This window comes from Carassius carassius, chromosome 28 (genome assembly GCF_963082965.1).
Source record: "Carassius carassius chromosome 28, fCarCar2.1, whole genome shotgun sequence".
Taxonomy (NCBI): domain Eukaryota; kingdom Metazoa; phylum Chordata; class Actinopteri; order Cypriniformes; family Cyprinidae; genus Carassius; species Carassius carassius.
The window spans coordinates 18,664,762-18,684,798 of NC_081782.1; the positions used below are offsets into that span (position 1 = coordinate 18,664,762).

Below are 20,037 nucleotides of genomic sequence, written 5' to 3' on the forward strand. Positions count from 1 at the left end.
CTAAGTCTCACTTTCTTATTGGGTACATGCAAGTTGGTGCTGTGGCTTAGTTGGTTAAAGCGCCTGTCTAGTAAACAGGAGATCCTGGGTTCGAATCCCAGCGGTGCCTTTGCTGGTGATCAAGTGCCGCCTTGGGCTGTGAAGTTTTGCTCTCTGTAAAAAGGGGGTGCAGAAGAGTGCTAGAGCAGCATGCAATTTAATTTGCGAACCACCCCTCAGATGCTGCCGAAGAATGTTGCCCAGAGTCATCTCAGCAATGCAGCATGGCTCAGCTGGTCAAAGAGCTTGCCTTGCAAACACGTGATCCTTGGTTTAGGACTGCTGCAAGCCTGGAAGGAGCTACTGCATGTGGCGCAGAGTGTAGTGCATTGGACTATTAGTCTGCGGTTTGACGCCATATGAAGTTTGTGGGTTTGAGTCAAAACAGATTGGTGACTTCTGGCCTTTTGTTTATCATTAAATTGCACGCTTATGCCCTCGGGCAACAGAAAATTGTGAAAAATCTCATAAGCTGACCAGCCCGTGGACCTTTGTCCTCACTGCTGGATATTTTGATAAACTTACTCACCATCTGAGTGCTCTGCTTGGTGCTGTGGCTTAGTTGATTAAAGCGTCTGTTTCGTAAACGGGTGATCCTGGATTCAAATCCCAGCGGTGCCTTCAGTATCCCTTGTGTGCCTCAAGCATGTGCTTTTCTGAGATCGGACTGCAAACAGGGATAGCAAAGGCAGCAGGCAATTCCATTTCCAAATCAGATCCTGATAATGCTGATGCTCTTTTGAACAGGTCAACAGTTGCTGACAGGCTCTGTGGCACAATAGATAGCAAACTGGACTTCTAGACTGCCAGATGAGGGCATTCAAAGGTTAACTAATGGCACTTGGCCAACAATCCCAGAGGCTAGCTGGCCACCCCAAATCAGTTGTCAAAAAAAACATTTTGGGCTGTGCAGAGCCTGGCCGTTGGCCTCTTATCTGGATGCTTTAATCCTCTAAGTGCCGCTCCCTGGGCGAGTGTGTGCAGGTTGGCGCCGTGGCTTAGTTGGTTAAAGCTTGTTTCGTAAATAGGACATACTGAATTCAAATCCCAGCACTGTCTTTGCTGTTAATCAAACACCACCTTGGGTTGTGTGGTTTTGCTTTGCGCAATCAGGCGGTACAGAGGAGTGTCAGAGCAGCATGCGATTTCATTTGTCAACCACCCCTCATCTGCTGCCGAAGAATTCTGACTCAAGTCAACAACGCAGCAAGGCGCCGTGGCTTAGCTGGTCAAAGCGCTTGTCTTGTAAACAGGAGATCCTGGGTTCGATTCCCAGCGGTTCCTTTTAACAGGTGGCTCTGCTCTGTGGGTTCTTTCTTGGTAAGGAAGCCCTTACAGATCCTCCACTTTTCCAACCACATACCAATTGCAGAGAGATCCACATATCTTGTCCTTCCCGCTCCCCAAATGCCTGAACTTAATTCAACGGACTGGCACAAGCCAGGAAAAAAAAGCTCCACACATGGCTCTGTGGCACAATGGATAGCGCATTGGACTTCTAGACTGCCAGATGAGGCCATTCAAAGGTTGTGGGTTCGAGTCCCATCAGAGTCGTTACTTTTGGCATTCTGTTAATGGCGCTTGACAAACAAACACATATGCTCTCTGGCCACCCCTCCAGTTATAAAACTCTAAGTCTCACTTTCTTACTGGGTGCATGCAAGTTGGTGCTGTGGCTTAGTTAGTTAAAGCGCCTGTCTAGTAAACAGGAGATCCTGGGTTCGAATCCCAGCGGTGCCTTTGCTGGTGATCAAGTGCCGCCTTGGGCTGTGAGGTTTTGCTCTCTGCAAAAAGTGGGTGCAGAGGAGTGCTAGAGCAGCATGCAATTTAATTTGCGAACCACCCCTCAGATGCTGCCGAAGAATGCTGCCCAGAGTCATCTCAGCAATGCAGCATGGCTCAGCTGGTCAAAGAGCTTGCCTTGCAAACACGTGATCCTTGGTTTAGGACTGCTGCAAGCCTGGAAGGAGCTACTGCATGTGGCGCAGAGGTTAGTGCATTGGACTATTAGTCTGCGGTTTGACGCCATATGAAGTTTGTGGGTTTGAGTCAAAACAGATTGGGGACTTCTGGCCTTTTGTTTATCATTAAATTGCACGCTTATGCCCTCGGGCAACAGAAAGTTGTGAAAAATCTCATAAGCTGACCAGCCCGTGGACCTTTGTCCTCACTGCTGGATATTTTGATAAACTTACTCACCATCTGAGTGCTCTGCTTGGTGCTGTGGCTTAGTTGGTTAAAGCGTCTGTTTCGTAAACGGGTGATCCTGGATTCAAATACCAGCGGTACCTTCAGTATCCCTTGTGTGCCTCAAGCATGTGCTTTTCTGAGATCGGACTGCAAACAGGGATAGCAAAGGCAGCAGGCAATTCCATTTCCAAATCATATCCTGATAATGCTGATGCTCTTTTGAACAGGTCAACAGTTGCTGACAGGCTCTGTGGCACAATAGATAGCAAACTGGACTTCTAGACTGCCAGATGAGGGCATTCAAAGGTTAATTAATGGCACTTGGCCAACAATCCCAGAGGCTAGCTGGCCACCCCAAATCAGTTGTCAAAAAAAACATTTTGGGCTGTGCAGAGCCTGGCCGTTGGTCTCTTATCTGGATGCTTTAATCCTCTAAGTGCCGCTCCCTGGGAGAGTGTGTGCAGGTTGGCGCCGTGGCTTAGTTGGTTAAGGCTTGTGTCGTAAATAGGACATACTGAATTTAAATCCCAGCACTGTCTTTGCTGGTAATCAAACACCACCTTGGGTTGTGTGGTTTTGCTTTGCGCAATCAGGCGGTACAGAGGACCGTCAGAGCAGCATTGCGATTTCATTTGTCAACCACCCCTCAACTGCTGCCGAAGAATTCTGACCCAAGTGAAAGATACAGCAAGGCGCCGTGGCTTAGCTGGTCAAAGCGCTTGTCTTGTAAACAGGAGATCCTGGGTTCGATTCCCAGCGGTGCCTTTTAACAGGTGGCTCTGCTCTGTGGGTTCTCTCTTGGAAAGGAAGCCCTTACAGATCCTCCACTTTTCCAACCACATACCAATTGCAGAGAGACCCACATATCTTGTCCTTCCCGCTCCCGAAATGCCTGAACTCAATTCAACGGACTGGCACAAGCCAGGAAAAAAAAGCTCCACACATGGCTCTGTGGCGCAATGGATAGCGCATTAGACTTCTAGACTGCCAGATGAGGCCATTCAAAGGTTGTGGGTTCGATTCCCACCAGAATTGTTACTTTTGGCATTCTGTTATTGGCGCTTGGCCAACAAACACATATTCTCTCTGGCCACCTCTCCAGAGTTATGAAACTCTAAGTCTCACTTTCTTACTGGGTACATGCAAGTTGGTGCTGTGGCTTAGTTGGTTAAAGTGCCTGTCTAGTAAACAGGAGATCCTGGGTTCGAATCCCAGCGGTGCCTTTGCTGGTGATCAAGTGCCGCCTTGGGCTGTGAGGTTTTGCTCTCTGCAAAAAGTGGGTGCAGAGGAGTGCTAGAGCAGCATGCAATTTAATTTGCGAACCACCCCTCAGATGCTGCCGAAGAATGCTGCCCAGAGTCATCTCAGCAATGCAGCATGGCTCAGCTGGTCAAAGAGCTTGCTTTGCAAACACGTGATCCTTGGTTTAGGACTGCTGCAAGCCTGGAAGGAGCTACTGCATGTGGCGCAGAGGTTAGTGCATTGGACTATTAGTCTGCGGTTTGACGCCATATGAAGTTTGTGGGTTTGAGTCAAAACAGATTGGGGACTTCTGGCCTTTTGTTTATCATTAAATTGCACGCTTATGCCCTCGGGCAACAGAAAGTTGTGAAAAATCTCATAAGCTGACCAGCCCGTGGACCTTTGTCCTCACTGCTGGATATTTTGATAAACTTACTCACCATCTGAGTGCTCTGCTTGGTGCTGTGGCTTAGTTGGTTAAAGCGTCTGTTTCGTAAACGGGTGATCCTGGATTCTAAAATACCAGCGGTGCCTTCAGTATCCCTTGTGTGCCTCAAGCATGTGCTTTTCTGAGATCGGACTGCAAACAGGGATAGCAAAGGCAGCAGGCAATTCCATTTCCAAATCAGATCCTGATAATGCTGATGCTCTTTTGAACAGGTCAACAGTTGCTGACAGGCTCTGTGGCACAATAGATAGCAAACTGGACTTCTAGACTGCCAGATGAGGGCATTCAAAGGTTAATTAATGGCACTTGGCCAACAATCCCAGAGGCTAGCTGGCCACCCCAAATCAGTTGTCAAAAAAAACATTTTGGGCTGTGCAGAGCCTGGCCGTTGGTCTCTTATCTGGATGCTTTAATCCTCTAAGTGCCGCTCCCTGGGAGAGTGTGTGCAGGTTGGCGCCGTGGCTTAGTTGGTTAAAGCTTGTGTCGTAAATAGGACATACTGAATTTAAATCCCAGCACTGTCTTTGCTGGTAATCAAACACCACCTTGGGTTGTGTGGTTTTGCTTTGCGCAATCAGGCGGTACAGAGGAGTGTCAGAGCAGCATGCGATTTCATTTGTCAACCACCCCTCAGCTGCTGCCGAAGAATTCTGACTCAAGTCAACAACGCAGCAAGGCACCGTGGCTTAGCTGGTCAAAGCGCTTGTCTTGTAAATAGGAGATCCTGGGTTCGATTCCCAGCAGTGCCTTTTAACAGGTGGCTCTGTGGGTTCTTTCTTGGAAAGGAAGCCCTTACAGATCCTCCACTTTTCCAACCACATACCAATTACAGAGAGACCCACATATCTTGTCCTTCCCGCTCCCGAAATGCCTGAACTCAATTCAACGGACTGGCACAAGCCAGGAAAAAAAAGCTTTATGTGGCGCAATGGATAGCGCATTGGACTTCTAGACTCCCAGATGAGGCCATTCAAAGGTTGTGGGTTCGAGTCCCACCAGAGTCGTTACTTTTGACATTCTATTAATGGCGCTTGACAAACAAACACATATGCTCTCTGGCCACCCCTCCAGTTATAAAACTCTAAGTCTCACTTTCTTATTGGGTACATGCAAGTTGGTGCTGTGGCTTAGTTGGTTAAAGCGCCTGTCTAGTAAACAGGAGATCCTGGGTTCGAGTCCCAGCGGTGCCTTTGCTGGTGATCAAGTGCCACCTTGGGCTGTGAGGTTTTGCTCTCTGTAAAAAGGGGGTGCAGAAGAGTGCTAGAGCAGCATGCAATTTAATTTGCGAACCACCACTCAGATGCTGCCGAAGAATGTTGCCCAGAGTCATCTCAGCAATGCAGCATGGCTCAGCTGGTCAAAGAGCTTGCCTTGCAAACACGTGATCCTTGGTTTAGGACTGCTGCAAGCCTGGAAGGAGCTACTGCATGTGGCGCAGAGTGTAGTGCATTGGACTATTTGTCTGCGCTTTGACGCCATATGAAAGTTTGTGGGTTTGAGTCAAAAAAGATTGGTGACTTCTGGCCTTTCGTTTATCATTAAAAAGCACGCTTATGCCCTCGGGCAACAGAAAGTTGTGAAAAAAATCATAAGCTGACCAGCCCGTGGACCTTTGTCCTCACTGCTGGATATTTTGATAAACTTACTCACAATCTGAGTGCTCTGCTTGGTGCTGTGGCTTATTTGGTTAAAGCGTCTGTCTCGTAAACAGGAGATCCTGGGTTCAAATCCCAGCGGTACCTTCAGCATCCCTTGTGTTCCTCAAGCATGTGCTTTTCTGAGATCGGACTGCAAACAGGCATAGCAAAGGCAGCAGGCATTTCCATTTCCAAATCAGATCCTGATAATGCATATGCTCTTTTGAACAGGTCAACAGTTGCTGACAGGCTCTGTGGCACAATAGATAGCAAACTGGACTTCTAGACTGCCAGATGAGGGCATTCAAAGGTTAACTAATGGCACTTGGCCAACAATCCCAGAGGCTAGCTGGCCACCCCGAATCAGTTGTCAAAAAAAACATTTTGGGCTGTGCAGAGCCTGGCCGTTGGCCTCTTATCTGGATGCTTTAATCCTCTAAGTGCCTCTCCCTGGGAGAGTGTGTGCAGGTTGGAGCCATGGCTTAGTCGGTTAAAGCTTGTGTCGTAAATAGGACATACTGAATTTAAATCCCAGCACTGTCTTTGCTGGTAATCAAACACCACCTTGGGTTGTGTGGTTTTGCTTTGCGCAATCAGGCGGTACAGAGGAGTGTCAGAGCAGCATGCGATTTCATTTGTCAACCTGCCGAAGAATTCTGACGCAAGTCAACAATACAGCAAGGCGCCGTGGCTTAGCTGGTCAAAGCGCTTGTCTTGTAAACAGGAGATCCTGGGTTCGATTCCCAGCGGTGCCTTTTAACAGGTGGCTCTGCTCTGTGGGTTCTTTCTTGGAAAGGAAGCCCTTACAGATCCTCCACTTTTCCAACCACATACCAATTGCAGAGAGACCCACATATCTTGTCCTTCCCGCTCCCCAAATGCCTGAACTCAATTCAACGGACTGGCACAAGCCAGGAAAAAGAAGCTCCACACATGGCTCTGTGGCGCAATGGATAGCGCATTGGACTTCTAGACTGCCAGATGAGGCCATTCAAAGGTTGTGGGTTCGAGTCCCACCAGAGTCATTAAATTGCACGCTTATGCCCTTGGGCAACAGAAAGTTGTGAAAAATCTCATAAGCTGACCAGCCTGTGGACCTTTGTCCTCACTGCTGGATATTTTGATAAACTTACTCACTATCTGAGTGCTCTGCTTGGTGCTGTGGCTTAGTTGGTTAAAGCGTCTGTTTCGTAAACGGGTGATCCTGGATTCAAATCCCAGCGGTGCCTTCAGTATCCCTTGTGTGCCTCAAGCATGTGCTTTTCTGAGATCGGACTGCAAACAGGGATAGCAAAGGCAGCAGGCAATTCCATTTCCAAATCAGATCCTGATAATGCTGATGCTCTTTTGAACAGGTCAACAGTTGCTGACAGGCTCTGTGGCACAATAGATAGCAAACTGGACTTCTAGACTGCAAGATGAGGGCATTCAAAGGTTAACTAATCGCACTTGGCCAACAATCCCAGAGGCTAGCTGGCCACCCCAAATCAGTTGTCAAAAAAAAAACATTTTGGGCTGTGCAGAGCCTGGCCGTTGACCTCTTATCTGGATGCTTTAATCCTCTAAGTGCCTCTCCCTGGGAGAGTGTGTGCAGGTTGGCGCCGTGGCTTAGTTGGTTAAAGCTTGTGTCGTAAATAGGACATACTGAATTCAAATCCCAGCACTGTCTTTGCTGGTAATCAAACACCACCTTGGGTTGTGTGGTTTTGCTTTGCGCAATCAGGCGGTACAGAGGAGTGTCAGAGCAGCATGCGATTTCATTTGTCAACCACCCCTCATCTGCTGCTGAAGAATTCTGACTCAAGTCAACAACGCAGCAAGGCGCCGTGGCTTAGCTGGTCAAAGCGCTTGTCTTGTAAACAGGAGATCCTGGGTTCGATTCCCAGCGGTTCCTTTTAACAGGTGGCTCTGCTCTGTGGGTTATTTCTTGGAAAGGAAGCCCTTACAGATCCTCCACTTTTCCAACCACATACCAATTGCAGAGAGACCCACATATCTTGTCCTTCCCGATCCCCAAATGCCTGAACTCAATTCAACGGACTGGCACAAGCCAGGAAAAGAAAGCTCCACACATGGCTCTGTGGCGCAATGGATAGCGCATTGGACTTCTAGACTGCCAGATGAGGCCATTCAAAGGTTGTGGGTTCGAGTCCCACCAGAGTCGTCACTTTTGGCATTCTTTTAATGGCGCTTGGCCAACAAACACATATGCTCTCTGGCCACCCTTCCAGAGTTATGAAACAAGTAATATACAAGTTGGTGCTGTGGCTTAGTTGGTTAAAGCGCCTGTGTTACGTTCCACGTGGGTTTTGTTTTCATTTAGTCTAGAGACTAGCGACACGCTAGTGTGCTTTGCACGTGTGAATGATTGGTGCTCATTATCTTCTCTCTGTGTTTTTAGTCTTCATTCTGCTGTGATTGGCCTAGCAGTACGTCACTCATCATTCCCTCATTAGGGGGGGCGTCTGGGAACCAATCAGAGTTTGCCAGATGACTTCAAAAGAACGACCTGTTCATTCATGCTCGCTCTCTCTCTCGCAGCGTGTTGAGCGCTCTGTATGAGGCTCTGCTCACCTTCACCATTCGAATCACGGCTCGCTTGTTTTTTTTTAAAACTAAGAACTATGTGAATCCTGTACTCGATAAGTTAGTGAGAGATGTATGTGTCGCTCTGTTCCTCTGTTCTTTGGAACTTGACTTGTTTACTTTTGAGATAGCAAAACTGAGAACTGTGTGTTCAAGTTCAACACCACGAGGTTGCCTATAAGCTGCTCTTTTGGTAAGAGAATGTCAGGTTAGTATGCCGCGGTATACATAACGCCCGTAGTGGTAACTTGTTAGACACACTAGGTTAGGAGTGAGCGCCACTCCCTGTATGTTTTGTTATTTAGCTAGTTTATTTAAGTGCCCGCATGCACTGAAGATCTCGGTTTTCTTTTCACATTTTTCTTTGTTTAGGTTTAGGATTAGCATAAGGATTGTTTTGTTATACTCTGTTCTTTTCTTTGGCGCCACTTTATGTTCTCTTACTAACAATTTATTTTAAACTATTTTCTACTCTTGAGGCTGTACATAGCGCACTACATTTAACATTCACGAACTGGATCTAGTGGCTTCGGCTTTTTGTAATAAATTCCAGTTTTAATTCATCAAATCGAGTGTGTCATGTGTTTATTCCATCCTACTCAGACATCAGCAGTGGTTTCAAAATAAGTGTTGCGAAATACCTTCTAGACATTAAAAGTTCGTAACATTTAATGGGGGCTCGTCTGGGATCGAAATATTGATATTAATATTCATATTTTTTTTCCCAAGTTATTATTTGGAATATTTACTGCTGGTGTGAGTGGTGGAATGACAATGACAGAACTTTTCGTTAGAGTGGATGTTCGTGATGTAGCCTAGTGAGCGGATGGGCTGGTTGAGTATATTAGTGATTTGATAGGAATAATATGGCTGACTTTGACTTGGATACTTTTGTTAGCGCAACCACAGAAGAACAACTTAGTAAATGCAGGAAAGAGGATCTGGTACTGATCGCTGCTCACTATAAACTTGCTGTCTCGAAGCAACTGCGTAAACTAGAGGTTAGGTCTGCTGTATCTCAGGGGTTGGTGGAATTAGGTGTTCTAAAATTGTCCGCAGGTGTCGGTGAAGGTATCTCCGATTCTGACGGTCGCCCTGGTGAGGAGGAGCGGAGCGAAACGGCTGAGGTAGAGGACTCTGAAGCCAAGGCTGTTTTGCCGCCTTCCGATCCTTTTTCTCCTGGCTCCGATGAGTCTGAAGGAGGTGATGCGCGAATGAAAGTTCGTTTAACGCGAGTGCAAATGGAGGCACTCGAACGGGCGGAAAGCCGTCGAATTGAGGCAGATCTGAAATACCGACTTGAAATCCGCAGGCTCGAAATCGAGGCGGAGACACAGATTAAGCTGCGTGAACTTGAGCTGAGTGCAGCTAATAGGACACCTATTCCGGTTACACAACCCTCGCAGACTGATGATGCTGGCACGGCGGGGACCACTTTTGAGGTCAGTAGACACATTTCACTAGTACCACAGTTCCGAGAAACAGAAGTTGATTCTTACTTTAGTGTATTTGAGCGGATTGCATCTACGCTCCAGAGGTTTGGCCTCTACTATTACAGTGCAAGTTAACCGGTAAAGCTCAAGATGTTTGTGCTACACTTTCCTTAGAGGATAGCTTGAATTATGAGCTAGTGAAAGTTGCGATATTACGCGCATATGAACTTGTACCAGAAGCCTACCGACAGCGTTTTAGAAGTCACAAAAAACACTTCAGCCAGACTTTTGTTGAATTTGCAAGGGAGAAAGGAATTTTGTTTGATAAGTGGTGCACATCTAGCAAAGTAAATGATTTTAAAGACATGCGAGAACTTATTCTTTTAGAAGAATTTAAGAATTGTATTCCTGAGCGTGTTGTCGTTTACTTGAATGAACAAAAAGTCACGTCTTTATCTCAAGCCTCTGTCTTGGCAGATGAGTTTTCCTTGACGCATAAAAATGTGTTTACTTCAGTACGTTCTGAGAAGACTGCTGTCCAAGTGAGTTCGAGTAGTCCGTCTCGACCCAAACCAGTTCCTTTTAAATCCAAGGAGGATCGAGAATGTTTTTATTGTCACAAACCTGGCCATTTAATCGCTGATTGTATTGTGCTGAAACGAAAACAGTCGAGTTCTGCACCTAAGAGTGCTGGTTTTGTGAAACGGATTGATTCTAAAAAGATCGAGTGTAATGACAAGCCTGATTCCAGTTATGCACCTTTTCTGATGGAAGGGTTAATTTCCGTTACGGGAAATCCTGAGGAACGAATTCGAGTTCAGATGCTCCGTGATACAGGGGCTATGCAGTCCTTTATTAGTGGAGATGTACTGCCGTTCTCTGAACAAACCTTCTGTGGCAGTAATGTCCTAGTGCAGGGCATAGAGATGGGTCTCGTTCAGGTTCCGTTACATCGAATTCACTTAGAATCAGAACTGTGCACGGGCTTTGTGAAAGTAGCTGTTCGTGAACGCCTACCTGTGAGTGGGGTACAAGTTATCTTAGGCAATGATTTAGCCGGTGGGAGAATTATGCCTTTGTTGGAAGTCTTTGACAATCCAGTTGAACCCATACAGCCTGATGAATTATCACAGTCATAACCTGAAACCTTTTCAACTTGTGTAGTTACGTGGGCTCAAGCTCGTAAAATAGATGCTGATGATTTAGCTGCATCTTTTATTGCACCTGTTTTTATTGATGATGTTTTGCCTGAGGAGAGTAAAACTGTTGAAAATGTGCTTGTTCAAGATATTCCGTGTGAAAAAATGCATGTGACGCGTGAGAGAATTATTGTTGCTCAAGAGCAGGATAAAAGTCTTCAGAAATGTTTTGCTGCTGCTGTTTCCCCAGAGAAAGCTCGAGAGAGGAAAGCTGCATATTTTGTTGAGAACGGGTTACTGATGCGCAAGTGGTGTTCAGAGATAGCAGATGATACTGAGTGGAGTACTGTGTATCAGATCGTGATTCCTTCATGTTACCGACAACAAATTTTGTCGTTAGTTCACGATCATGATCTGGCAGGACATTTAGGGATTAAGAAAACTTATCACCGAGTTTTAACGCACTTCTTTTGGCCCAGAATAAAAGCTGATGTCACACAATTTTGTCGCACATGTCACGTTTGTCAGATTACCGGCAAACCGAACCAAGTAATCCGGTGTGCTCCTCTCATTCCTATCCCGGTGGTTGGAGAACCATTCGAGCATGTCATTGTTGATTGTGTCGGTCCATTACCTAAATCTAAGACTGGTAATCAATTTTTATTGACCGTGATGTGTACTGCGACCCGGTTTCCTGAGGCGATTCCCTTGAGAAAGATTACGGCACCTGTCATAACTAGAGCACTCGTTAAATTTTTTTCTACGTTTGGTTTACCAAAAATTGTGCAGACAGATCAAGGCACTAACTTTTTGTCAAAAAATTTTACTCAAGTGTTGTCCAGTTTAAATGTGTCACATAGGATCGCCAGTGCCTATCACGCTGAAAGCCAGGGGGCACTCGAACGTTTCCACCAAACGTTAAAGTCAATGCTTCGAAAATACTGTATGCAAACAGGTAAAGAGTGGGAAGAAGGTGTACCATTACTTTTATTTGCGATTAGGGAAGCAGTTCAGGAAAGTCTCGGATTCAGTCCTGCTGAATTAGTATTCGGTCACACTGTTAGAGGTCCTTTGAAAATGCTCAAAGAGAACCTGCTGTCTGTTGAGTCTAGCCCGAAAATGAACGTGCTGGATTATGTGAGTAAATTCCGTGAGCGTTTGCATCAAGCTTGTTCTGTGGCCAGAGAGTCACTTGAAGTGGCACAGGGAAAAATGAAACATTACTACGATCGTAAATCTGTACAGCGTACCTTTAATGAGGGCGATTCGGTGTTGGTTCTGCTACCTATGATAGGGTCTGCTTTATCAGCACGATTTTCTGGACCATACGAGGTCGTTAGAAAACTTAGTACTACCGATTACGTGATCAGAACTCCAGATAGGAGAAGGAAGACTCGTGTGTGTCACGTGAATATGTTAAAGCCGTTTCACAAAAGAGAAGCTGTCCAGAATGTTTCACCTACAGAGATCACTGTTCCAGCGTCATCTCCTGTGTCATCTCCTGTGCTCGCTTGTGCTGCTGCTGAGATCATCGATCCAGAGGATGATGGAATAGTTTTACGTCATACTAATCAACAATGTGCTCGACTCCAGAATTCTGAGGTATTATCTGATCTTCCATCTCATGTATCTCATCTATCGGAACGACAAGGATGTGATATTATGCAGTTGATTAACAGTTTCCCTGCTTTGTTTAATGATGTACCTTCTCGCACTACAGTTCTGGAGCACGACATCAATGTGGGTGATGCTGCTCCGATTAAACAGCACGCGTACCGTGTAAATGCAGCGAAACGAGATGTAACGCGAAGTGAGGTGGAGTATCTATTAGAGCATAGTCTCGCTCAGTTCAGTAAGAGTCCCTGGAGTTCGCCCTGCTTATTAGTGCCGAAGAGTGATGGTACCGCGCGATTCTGCACTGACTATCGGAAAATAAATGCTGTGACTGTTCCCGATTGTTACCCTTTGCCGCGCATGGAAGATTGCGTCGACAATCTCGGTTCAGCGCGTTATGTCAGTAAGTTAGACCTGTTAAAAGGTTACTGGCAAGTTCCTCTTACAAGTCGCACTTCTGACATTTCAGCCTTTGTCACCCCTGATAGTTTTCTCCAATACTCCGTAATGGCTTTCGGCATGCGTAACGCACCGGCCAACTTTCAGCGACTCATTAATCTTGTGTTGTCTGGAGTACCTAAGTGCAATGCGTACTTAGATGATTTAGTAGTTTATTCGACCGACTGGGAAGAACATGTTTCGTCATTGCACACAGTTTTTGAACGTCTTGAGAAAGCTTCACTGACTTTAAATTTAGCCAAATGCGAGTTTGGACAGGCCACTATCACGTATCTTGGGAAGGAAGTTGGTCAAGGTGAAGTGCGCCCTTTAGAAGCTAAGGTTACGGCTATAGCCGAGTTCCCTGTTCCAACCACCCGACGAGAGCTCCGTCGATTCTTAGGGATGGCTGGCTATTATCGTGGCTTTTGCCAGAATTTTTCAACTGTTGCACATCCGTTGACTTCGCTTCTTAGTCCATCCCGTACGTTTCGATGGTCAGAAGATTGTCAGTATGCTTTTAGTACGATCAAGGATCTTCTGTGTAATGCACCTGTTTTAGCCGCACCGAAATTTGACTCTGCTTTTAAACTCGACGTAGATGCGAGTTCTGTTGGCGCTGGAGCCGTTTTGATTCAGACCGGTGAGGATGAGATCGATCACCCGGTCTGTTATTTTTCGTGGAAATTTAACAAACATCAGTTAAATTATTCGACGATCGAAAAAGAAGCATTAGCACTGTTAATGGCTCTCCAGTATTTCGATGTATATGTCGGCTCGAGTAATTTTCCTGTTACTGTGTTCACTGATCACAACCCGTTAGTATTTCTGTCACGCATGTATAATCAGAATCAGCGCTTGATGCGCTGGACTCTGATTGTACAAGGTTATAATTTAGTGATTAAGCATAAGAAGGGTGTCGAGAATGTGATCGCTGACGCACTATCAAGGGTTGCCTATTGTGGTATTTGAGCGGAAGTATTTGAACAACTATATGTTTATTTAAGCCCATATAGTTGATTCTTAAGGGGGGAGGTGTTACGTTCCACATGGGTTTTGTTTTCATTTAGTCTAGAGACTAGCGACACGCTAGTGTGCTTTGCACGTGTGAATGATTGGTGCTCATTATCTTCTCTCTGTGTTTTTAGTCTTCACTCTGCTGTGATTGGCCTAGCAGTACGTCACTCATCATTCCCTCATTAGGGGCGGCGTCTGGGAACCAATCAGAGTTTGCCAGATGACTTCAAAAGAACGACCTGTTCATTCATGCTCGCTCTCTCTCTCGCAGCGTGTTGAGCGCTCTGTATGAGGCTCTGCTCACCTTCACCATTCGGATCACGGCTCGCTTGTTTTTTTTTAAAACTAAGAACTATGTGAATCCTGTACTCGATAAGTTAATGAGAGATGTATGTGTCGCTCTGTTCCTCTGTTCTTTGGAACTTGACTTGTTTACTTTTGAGATAGCAAAACTGAGAACTGTGTGTTCAAGTTCAACACCACGAGGTTGCCTATAAGCTGCTCTTTTGGTAAGAGAATGTCAGGTTAGTATGCCGCGGTATACATAACGCCCGTAGTGGTAACTTGTTAGACACACTAGGTTAGGAGTGAGCGCCACTCCCTGTATGTTTTGTTATTTAGCTAGTTTATTTAAGTGCCCGCATGCACTGAAGATCTCGGTTTTCTTTTCACATTTTTCTTTGTTTAGGTTTAGGATTAGCATAAGGATTGTTTTGTTATACTCTGTTCTTTTCTTTGGCGCCACTTTATGTTCTCTTACTAACAATTTATTTTAAACTATTTTCTACTCTTGAGGCTGTACATAGCGCACTACATTTAACATTCACGAACTGGATCTAGTGGCTTCGGCTTTTTGTAATAAATTCCAGTTTTAATTCATCAAATCGAGTGTGTCATGTGTTTATTCCATCCTACTCAGACATCAGCAGTGGTTTCAAAATAAGTGTTGCGAAATACCTTCTAGACATTAAAAGTTCGTAACAGCCTGTCTAGTAAACAGGAGATCCTGGGTTCAAATCCCGGCCGTGCCTTTGCTGGTGAACAAGTGCCGCCTTGGGCTGTGAGGTTTTGATCTCTGTAAAAAGGGGGTGCAGAGGAGTGCTAGAGCAGCATGCAATTTAATTTGCGAACCACCCCTGAGATGCTGCCGAAGAATGCTGCCCAGAGTCATCTCAGCAATGCAGCATGGCTCAGCTGGTCAAAGAGCTTGCCTTGAAAACACGTGTTCCTTGGTTTAGGACTGCTGCAAGCCTGGAAGGAGCTACTGCATGTGGAGCAGAGTGTAGCGCATTGGACTATTTGTCTGCGGTTTGACGCCATATGAAGTGTGTGGGTTTGAGTCAAAACAGATTGGTGACTTCTGGCCTTTCGTTTATCATTAAAATGCACGCTTATGCCCTCGGGCAACAGAAAGTTGTGAAAAATATCATAAGCTGACCAGCCCGTGGACCTTTGTCCTCACTGCTGGATATTTTGATAAACTTACTCACCATCTGAGTGCTCTGCTTGGTGCTGTGGCTTATTTGGTTAAAGCGTCTGTCTCGTAAACAGGAGATCCTGGGTTCAAATCCCAGCGGTACCTTCAGCATCCCTTGTGTGCCTCAAGCATGTGCTTTTCTGAGATCGGACTGCAAACAGGCATAGCAAAGGCAGCAGGCAATTCCATTTCCAAATCAGATCCTGATAATGCTGATGCTCTTTTGAACAGGTCAACAGTTGCTGACAGGCTCTGTGGCACAATAGATAGCAAACTGGACTTCTAGACTGCAAGATGAGGGCATTCAAAGGTTAACTAATGGCACTTGGCCAACAATCCCAGAGGCTAGCTGGCCACCCCGAATCAGTTGTCAAAAAAAAAACATTTTGGGCTGTGCAAAGCCTGGCCGTTGGCCTCTTATCTGGATGCTTTAATCCTCTAAGTGCGGCTCCCTGGGAGAGTGTGTGCAGGTTGGCGCCGTGGCTTAGTTGGTTAAAGCTTGTGTCGTAAATAGGACATACTGAATTCAAATCGCAGCACTGTCTTTGCTGGTAATCAAACACCACCTTGGGTTGTGTGGTTTTGCTTTGCGCAATCAGGCGGTATAGAGGAGCGTCAGAGCAGCATGCGATTTCATTTGTCAACCACCCCTCAGCTGCTGCCGAAGAATTCTGACCCAAGTCAACAATACAGCAAGGCGCCGTGGCTTAGCTGGTCAAAGCGCTTGTCTTGTAAACAGGAGATCCTGGGTTCGATTTCCAGCGGTGCCTTTTAACAGGTGGCTCTGCTCTGTGGGTTCTTTCTTTTGGAAAGGAAGCCCTTACAGATCCTCCACTTTTCCAACCACATACCAATTGCAGAGAGACCCACATATCTTGGCCTTCCCGCTCCCCAAATGCCTGAACTCAATTCAACAGACTGGCACAAGCCAGGAAACAAAAGCTCCACACGTGGCACAATGGATAGCGCATTGGACTTCTAGACTGCCAGATGAGGCCATTCAAAGGTTGTGGGTTCGAGTCCCACCAGAGTCGTTACTTTTGGCATTCTTTTAATGGCGCTTGGCCAACAAACACATATGCTCTCTGGCCACCCTTCCAGAGTTATGAAACAAGTAATATACAAGTTGGTGCTGTGGCTTAGTTGGTTAAAGCGCCTGTCTAGTAAACAGGAGATCCTGGGTTTGAATCCCGGCGGTGCCTTTGCTGGTGATCAAGTGCCGCCTTGGGCTGTGAGGTTTTGATCTCTGTAAAAAGGGGGTGCAGAGGAGTGCTAGAGCAGCATGCAATTTAATTTGCGAACCACCCCTCAGATGCTGCCGAAGAATGCTGCCCAGAGTCACCTCAGCAATGCAGCATGGCTCAGCTGGTCAAAGAGCTTGCCTTGCAAACACATGATCCTTGGTTTAGGACTGCTGCAAGCCTGGAAGGAGCTACTGCATGTGGAGCAGAGTGTAGCGCATTGGACTATTTGTCTGCGGTTTGACGCCATATGAAGTTTGTGGGTTTGAGTCAAAACAGATTGGTGACTTCTGGCCTTTCGTTTATCATTAAAATGCACGCTTATGCCCTCGGGCAACAGAAAGTTGTGAAAAATATCATAAGCTGACCAGCCCGTGGACCTTTGTCCTCACTGCTGGATATTTTGATAAACTTACTCACCATCTGAGTGCTCTGCTTGGTGCTGTGGCTTATTTGGTTAAAGCGTCTGTCTCGTAAACAGGAGATCCTGGGTTCAAATCCCAGCGGTACCTTCAGCATCCCTTGTGTGCCTCAAGCATGTGCTTTTCTGAGATCGGACTGCAAACAGGCATAGCAAAGGCAGCAGGCAATTCCATTTCCAAATCAGATCCTGATAATGCTGATGCTCTTTTGAACAGGTCAACAGTTGCTGACAGGCTCTGTGGCACAATAGATAGCAAACTGGACTTCTAGACTGCAAGATGAGGGCATTCAAAGGTTAACTAATGGCACTTGGCCAACAATCCCAGAGGCTAGCTGGCCACCCCGAATCAGTTGTCAAAAAAAAAACATTTTGGGCTGTGCAAAGCCTGGCCGTTGGCCTCTTATCTGGATGCTTTAATCCTCTAAGTGCGGCTCCCTGGGAGAGTGTGTGCAGGTTGGCGCCGTGGCTTAGTTGGTTAAAGCTTGTGTCGTAAATAGGACATACTGAATTCAAATCCCAGCACTGTCTTTGCTGGTAATCAAACACCACCTTGGGTTGTGTGGTTTTGCTTTACGCAATCAGGCGGTATAGAGGAGCGTCAGAGCAGCATGCGATTTCATTTGTCAACCACCCCTCAGCTGCTGCCGAAGAATTCTGACCCAAGTCAACAATACAGCAAGGCGCCGTGGCTTAGCTGGTCAAAGCGCTTGTCTTGTAAACAGGAGATCCTGGGTTCGATTTCCAGCGGTGCCTTTTAACAGGTGGCTCTGCTCTGTGGGTTCTTTCTTTTGGAAAGGAAGCCCTTACAGATCCTCCACTTTTCCAACCACATACCAATTGCAGAGAGACCCACATATCTTGGCCTTCCCGCTCCCCAAATGCCTGAACTCAATTCAACAGACTGGCACAAGCCAGGAAACAAAAGCTCCACACGTGGCACAATGGATAGCGCATTTGGACTTCTAGACTGCCAGATGAGGCCATTCAAAGGTTGTGGGTTCGAGTCCCACCAGAGTCGTTACTTTTAGCATTCTTTTAATGGCGCTTGGCCAACAAACACATATACTCTCTGGACACCCTTCCAGAGTTATGAAACAAGTAATATACAAGTTGGTGCTGTGGCTTAGTTGGTTAAAGCGCCTGTCTAGTAAACAGGAGATCCTGGGTTTGAATCCCGGCGGTGCCTTTGCTGGTGATCAAGTGCCGCCTTGGGCTGTGAGGTTTTGATCTCTGTAAAAAGGGGGTGCAGAGGAGTGCTAGAGCAGCATGCAATTTAATTTGCGAACCACCCCTCAGATGCTGCCGAAAAATGCTGCCCAGAGTCACCTCAGCAATGCAGCATGGCTCAGCTGGTCAAAGAGCTTGCCTTGCAAACACATGATCCTTGGTTTAGGACTGCTGCAAGCCTGGAAGGAGCTACTGCATGTAGCGCATTGGACTATTTGTCTGCGGTTTGACGCCATATGAAGTTTGTGGGTTTGAGTCAAAACAGATTGGTGACTTCTGGCCTTTCGTTTATCATTAAAATGCACGCTTATGCCCTCGGGCAACAGAAAGTTGTGAAAAATATCATAAGCTGACCAGCCCGTGGACCTTTGTCCTCACTGCTGGATATTTTGATAAACTTACTCACCATCTGAGTGCTCTGCTTGGTGCTGTGGCTTATTTGGTTAAAGCGTCTGTCTCGTAAACAGGAGATCCTGGGTTCAAATCCCAGCGGTACCTTCAGCATCCCTTGTGTGCCTCAAGCATGTGCTTTTCTGAGATCGGACTGCAAACAGGCATAGCAAAGGCAGCAGGCAATTCCATTTCCAAATCAGATCCTGATAATGCTGATGCTCTTTTGAACAGGTCAACAGTTGCTGACAGGCTCTGTGGCACAATAGATAGCAAACTGGACTTCTATACTGCCAGATGAGGGCATTCAAAGGTTAACTAAAGGCACTTGGCCAACAATCCCAGAGGCTAGCTGGCCACCCCGAATCAGTTGTCAAAAAAAAAACATTTTGGGCTGTGCAAAGCCTGGCCGTTGGCCTCTTATCTGGATGCTTTAATCCTCTAAGTGCGGCTCCCTGGGAGAGTGTGTGCAGGTTGGCGCCGTGGCTTAGTTGGTTAAAGCTTGTGTCGTAAATAGGACATACTGAATTCAAATCCCAGCACTGTCTTTGCTGGTAATCAAACACCACCTTGGGTTGTGTGGTTTTGCTTTGCGCAATCAGGCGGTACAGAGGAGCGTCAGAGCAGCATGCGATTTCATTTGTCAACCACCCCTCAGCTGCTGCCGAAGAATTCTGACCCAAGTCAACAATACAGCAAGGCGCCGTGGCTTAGCTGGTCAAAGCGCTTGTCTTGTAAACAGGAGATCCTGGGTTCGATTTCCAGCGGTGCCTTTTAACAGGTGGCTCTGCTCTGTGGGTTCTTTCTTTTGGAAAGGAAGCCCTTACAGATCCTCCACTTTTCCAACCACATACCAATTGCAGAGAGACCCACATATCTTGGCCTATCCGCTCCCCAAATGCCTGAACTCAATTCAACAGACTGGCACAAGCCAGGAAACAAAAGCTCCACACGTGGCACAATGGATAGCGCATTGGACTTCTAGACTGCCAGATGAGGCCATTCAAAGGTTGTGGGTTCGAGTCCCACCAGAGTCGTTACTTTTGGCATTCTGTTAATGGCGTTTGGCCAACAAACACATATTCTCTCTGGCCACCCCTCCAGAGTTATAAAACTCTAAGTCTCACTTTCTTACTGGGTACATGCAAGTTGGTGCTGTGGCTTAGTTGGTTAAAGCGCCTGTCTAGTAAACAGGAGATCCTGGGTTCAAATCCCAGCGGTGCCTTTGCTGGTGATCAAGTGCCGCCTTGGGCTGTGAGGTTTTGCTCTCTGTAAAACGGGGGTGCAGAGGAGTGCTAGAGCAGCATGCAATTTAATTTGCGAACCACCCCTCAGATGCTGCCCAAGAATGCTGCCAAATGTCATCTCAGCAATGCAGCATGGCTCAGCTGGTCAAAGAGCTTGCCTTGCAAACACATGATCCTTGGTTTAGGACTGTTGCAAGCCTGGAAGGAGCTACTGCATGTGGCGCAGAGTGTAGCGCATTGGACTATTA

At 46.5% G+C, this 20,037-nt stretch overlaps 23 non-coding genes across 23 annotated transcripts; all 23 read left to right on the forward strand.

The window, feature by feature from the left end:
• Positions 1-35: 35 nt before the first annotated feature.
• trnat-agu (transfer RNA threonine (anticodon AGU)) lies at positions 36-109 on the forward strand. Its single transcript has one exon. It is a non-coding gene; the product is annotated as a tRNA-Thr (tRNA).
• Positions 110-1,249: 1,140 nt separating this feature from the next.
• trnat-ugu (transfer RNA threonine (anticodon UGU)) lies at positions 1,250-1,323 on the forward strand. The gene has a single exon. It is a non-coding gene; the product is annotated as a tRNA-Thr (tRNA).
• A 180-nt stretch (positions 1,324-1,503) lies between these two features.
• trnar-ucu (transfer RNA arginine (anticodon UCU)) lies at positions 1,504-1,593 on the forward strand. The gene is given in 2 exon segments: positions 1,504-1,540; positions 1,558-1,593. It is a non-coding gene; the product is annotated as a tRNA-Arg (tRNA).
• A 112-nt stretch (positions 1,594-1,705) lies between these two features.
• Positions 1,706-1,779, forward strand: trnat-agu (transfer RNA threonine (anticodon AGU)). Its single transcript has one exon. It is a non-coding gene; the product is annotated as a tRNA-Thr (tRNA).
• A 1,141-nt stretch (positions 1,780-2,920) lies between these two features.
• Positions 2,921-2,994, forward strand: trnat-ugu (transfer RNA threonine (anticodon UGU)). The gene has a single exon. It is a non-coding gene; the product is annotated as a tRNA-Thr (tRNA).
• Positions 2,995-3,378: 384 nt separating this feature from the next.
• trnat-agu (transfer RNA threonine (anticodon AGU)) lies at positions 3,379-3,452 on the forward strand. Its single transcript has one exon. It is a non-coding gene; the product is annotated as a tRNA-Thr (tRNA).
• A 1,142-nt stretch (positions 3,453-4,594) lies between these two features.
• trnat-ugu (transfer RNA threonine (anticodon UGU)) lies at positions 4,595-4,668 on the forward strand. The gene has a single exon. It is a non-coding gene; the product is annotated as a tRNA-Thr (tRNA).
• A 367-nt stretch (positions 4,669-5,035) lies between these two features.
• trnat-agu (transfer RNA threonine (anticodon AGU)) lies at positions 5,036-5,109 on the forward strand. The gene has a single exon. It is a non-coding gene; the product is annotated as a tRNA-Thr (tRNA).
• Positions 5,110-5,587: 478 nt separating this feature from the next.
• trnat-cgu (transfer RNA threonine (anticodon CGU)) lies at positions 5,588-5,661 on the forward strand. The gene has a single exon. It is a non-coding gene; the product is annotated as a tRNA-Thr (tRNA).
• Positions 5,662-6,237: 576 nt separating this feature from the next.
• On the forward strand, positions 6,238-6,311 carry trnat-ugu (transfer RNA threonine (anticodon UGU)). The gene has a single exon. It is a non-coding gene; the product is annotated as a tRNA-Thr (tRNA).
• A 180-nt stretch (positions 6,312-6,491) lies between these two features.
• Positions 6,492-6,581, forward strand: trnar-ucu (transfer RNA arginine (anticodon UCU)). The gene is given in 2 exon segments: positions 6,492-6,528; positions 6,546-6,581. It is a non-coding gene; the product is annotated as a tRNA-Arg (tRNA).
• A 130-nt stretch (positions 6,582-6,711) lies between these two features.
• Positions 6,712-6,785, forward strand: trnat-cgu (transfer RNA threonine (anticodon CGU)). The gene has a single exon. It is a non-coding gene; the product is annotated as a tRNA-Thr (tRNA).
• A 591-nt stretch (positions 6,786-7,376) lies between these two features.
• trnat-ugu (transfer RNA threonine (anticodon UGU)) lies at positions 7,377-7,450 on the forward strand. The gene has a single exon. It is a non-coding gene; the product is annotated as a tRNA-Thr (tRNA).
• A 180-nt stretch (positions 7,451-7,630) lies between these two features.
• Positions 7,631-7,720, forward strand: trnar-ucu (transfer RNA arginine (anticodon UCU)). The gene is given in 2 exon segments: positions 7,631-7,667; positions 7,685-7,720. It is a non-coding gene; the product is annotated as a tRNA-Arg (tRNA).
• Positions 7,721-15,291: 7,571 nt separating this feature from the next.
• Positions 15,292-15,365, forward strand: trnat-cgu (transfer RNA threonine (anticodon CGU)). The gene has a single exon. It is a non-coding gene; the product is annotated as a tRNA-Thr (tRNA).
• A 591-nt stretch (positions 15,366-15,956) lies between these two features.
• Positions 15,957-16,030, forward strand: trnat-ugu (transfer RNA threonine (anticodon UGU)). Its single transcript has one exon. It is a non-coding gene; the product is annotated as a tRNA-Thr (tRNA).
• A 358-nt stretch (positions 16,031-16,388) lies between these two features.
• trnat-agu (transfer RNA threonine (anticodon AGU)) lies at positions 16,389-16,462 on the forward strand. The gene has a single exon. It is a non-coding gene; the product is annotated as a tRNA-Thr (tRNA).
• A 477-nt stretch (positions 16,463-16,939) lies between these two features.
• Positions 16,940-17,013, forward strand: trnat-cgu (transfer RNA threonine (anticodon CGU)). The gene has a single exon. It is a non-coding gene; the product is annotated as a tRNA-Thr (tRNA).
• A 591-nt stretch (positions 17,014-17,604) lies between these two features.
• Positions 17,605-17,678, forward strand: trnat-ugu (transfer RNA threonine (anticodon UGU)). Its single transcript has one exon. It is a non-coding gene; the product is annotated as a tRNA-Thr (tRNA).
• Positions 17,679-18,037: 359 nt separating this feature from the next.
• On the forward strand, positions 18,038-18,111 carry trnat-agu (transfer RNA threonine (anticodon AGU)). The gene has a single exon. It is a non-coding gene; the product is annotated as a tRNA-Thr (tRNA).
• A 465-nt stretch (positions 18,112-18,576) lies between these two features.
• On the forward strand, positions 18,577-18,650 carry trnat-cgu (transfer RNA threonine (anticodon CGU)). The gene has a single exon. It is a non-coding gene; the product is annotated as a tRNA-Thr (tRNA).
• A 591-nt stretch (positions 18,651-19,241) lies between these two features.
• trnat-ugu (transfer RNA threonine (anticodon UGU)) lies at positions 19,242-19,315 on the forward strand. The gene has a single exon. It is a non-coding gene; the product is annotated as a tRNA-Thr (tRNA).
• Positions 19,316-19,693: 378 nt separating this feature from the next.
• Positions 19,694-19,767, forward strand: trnat-agu (transfer RNA threonine (anticodon AGU)). Its single transcript has one exon. It is a non-coding gene; the product is annotated as a tRNA-Thr (tRNA).
• Positions 19,768-20,037: the final 270 nt, after the last annotated feature.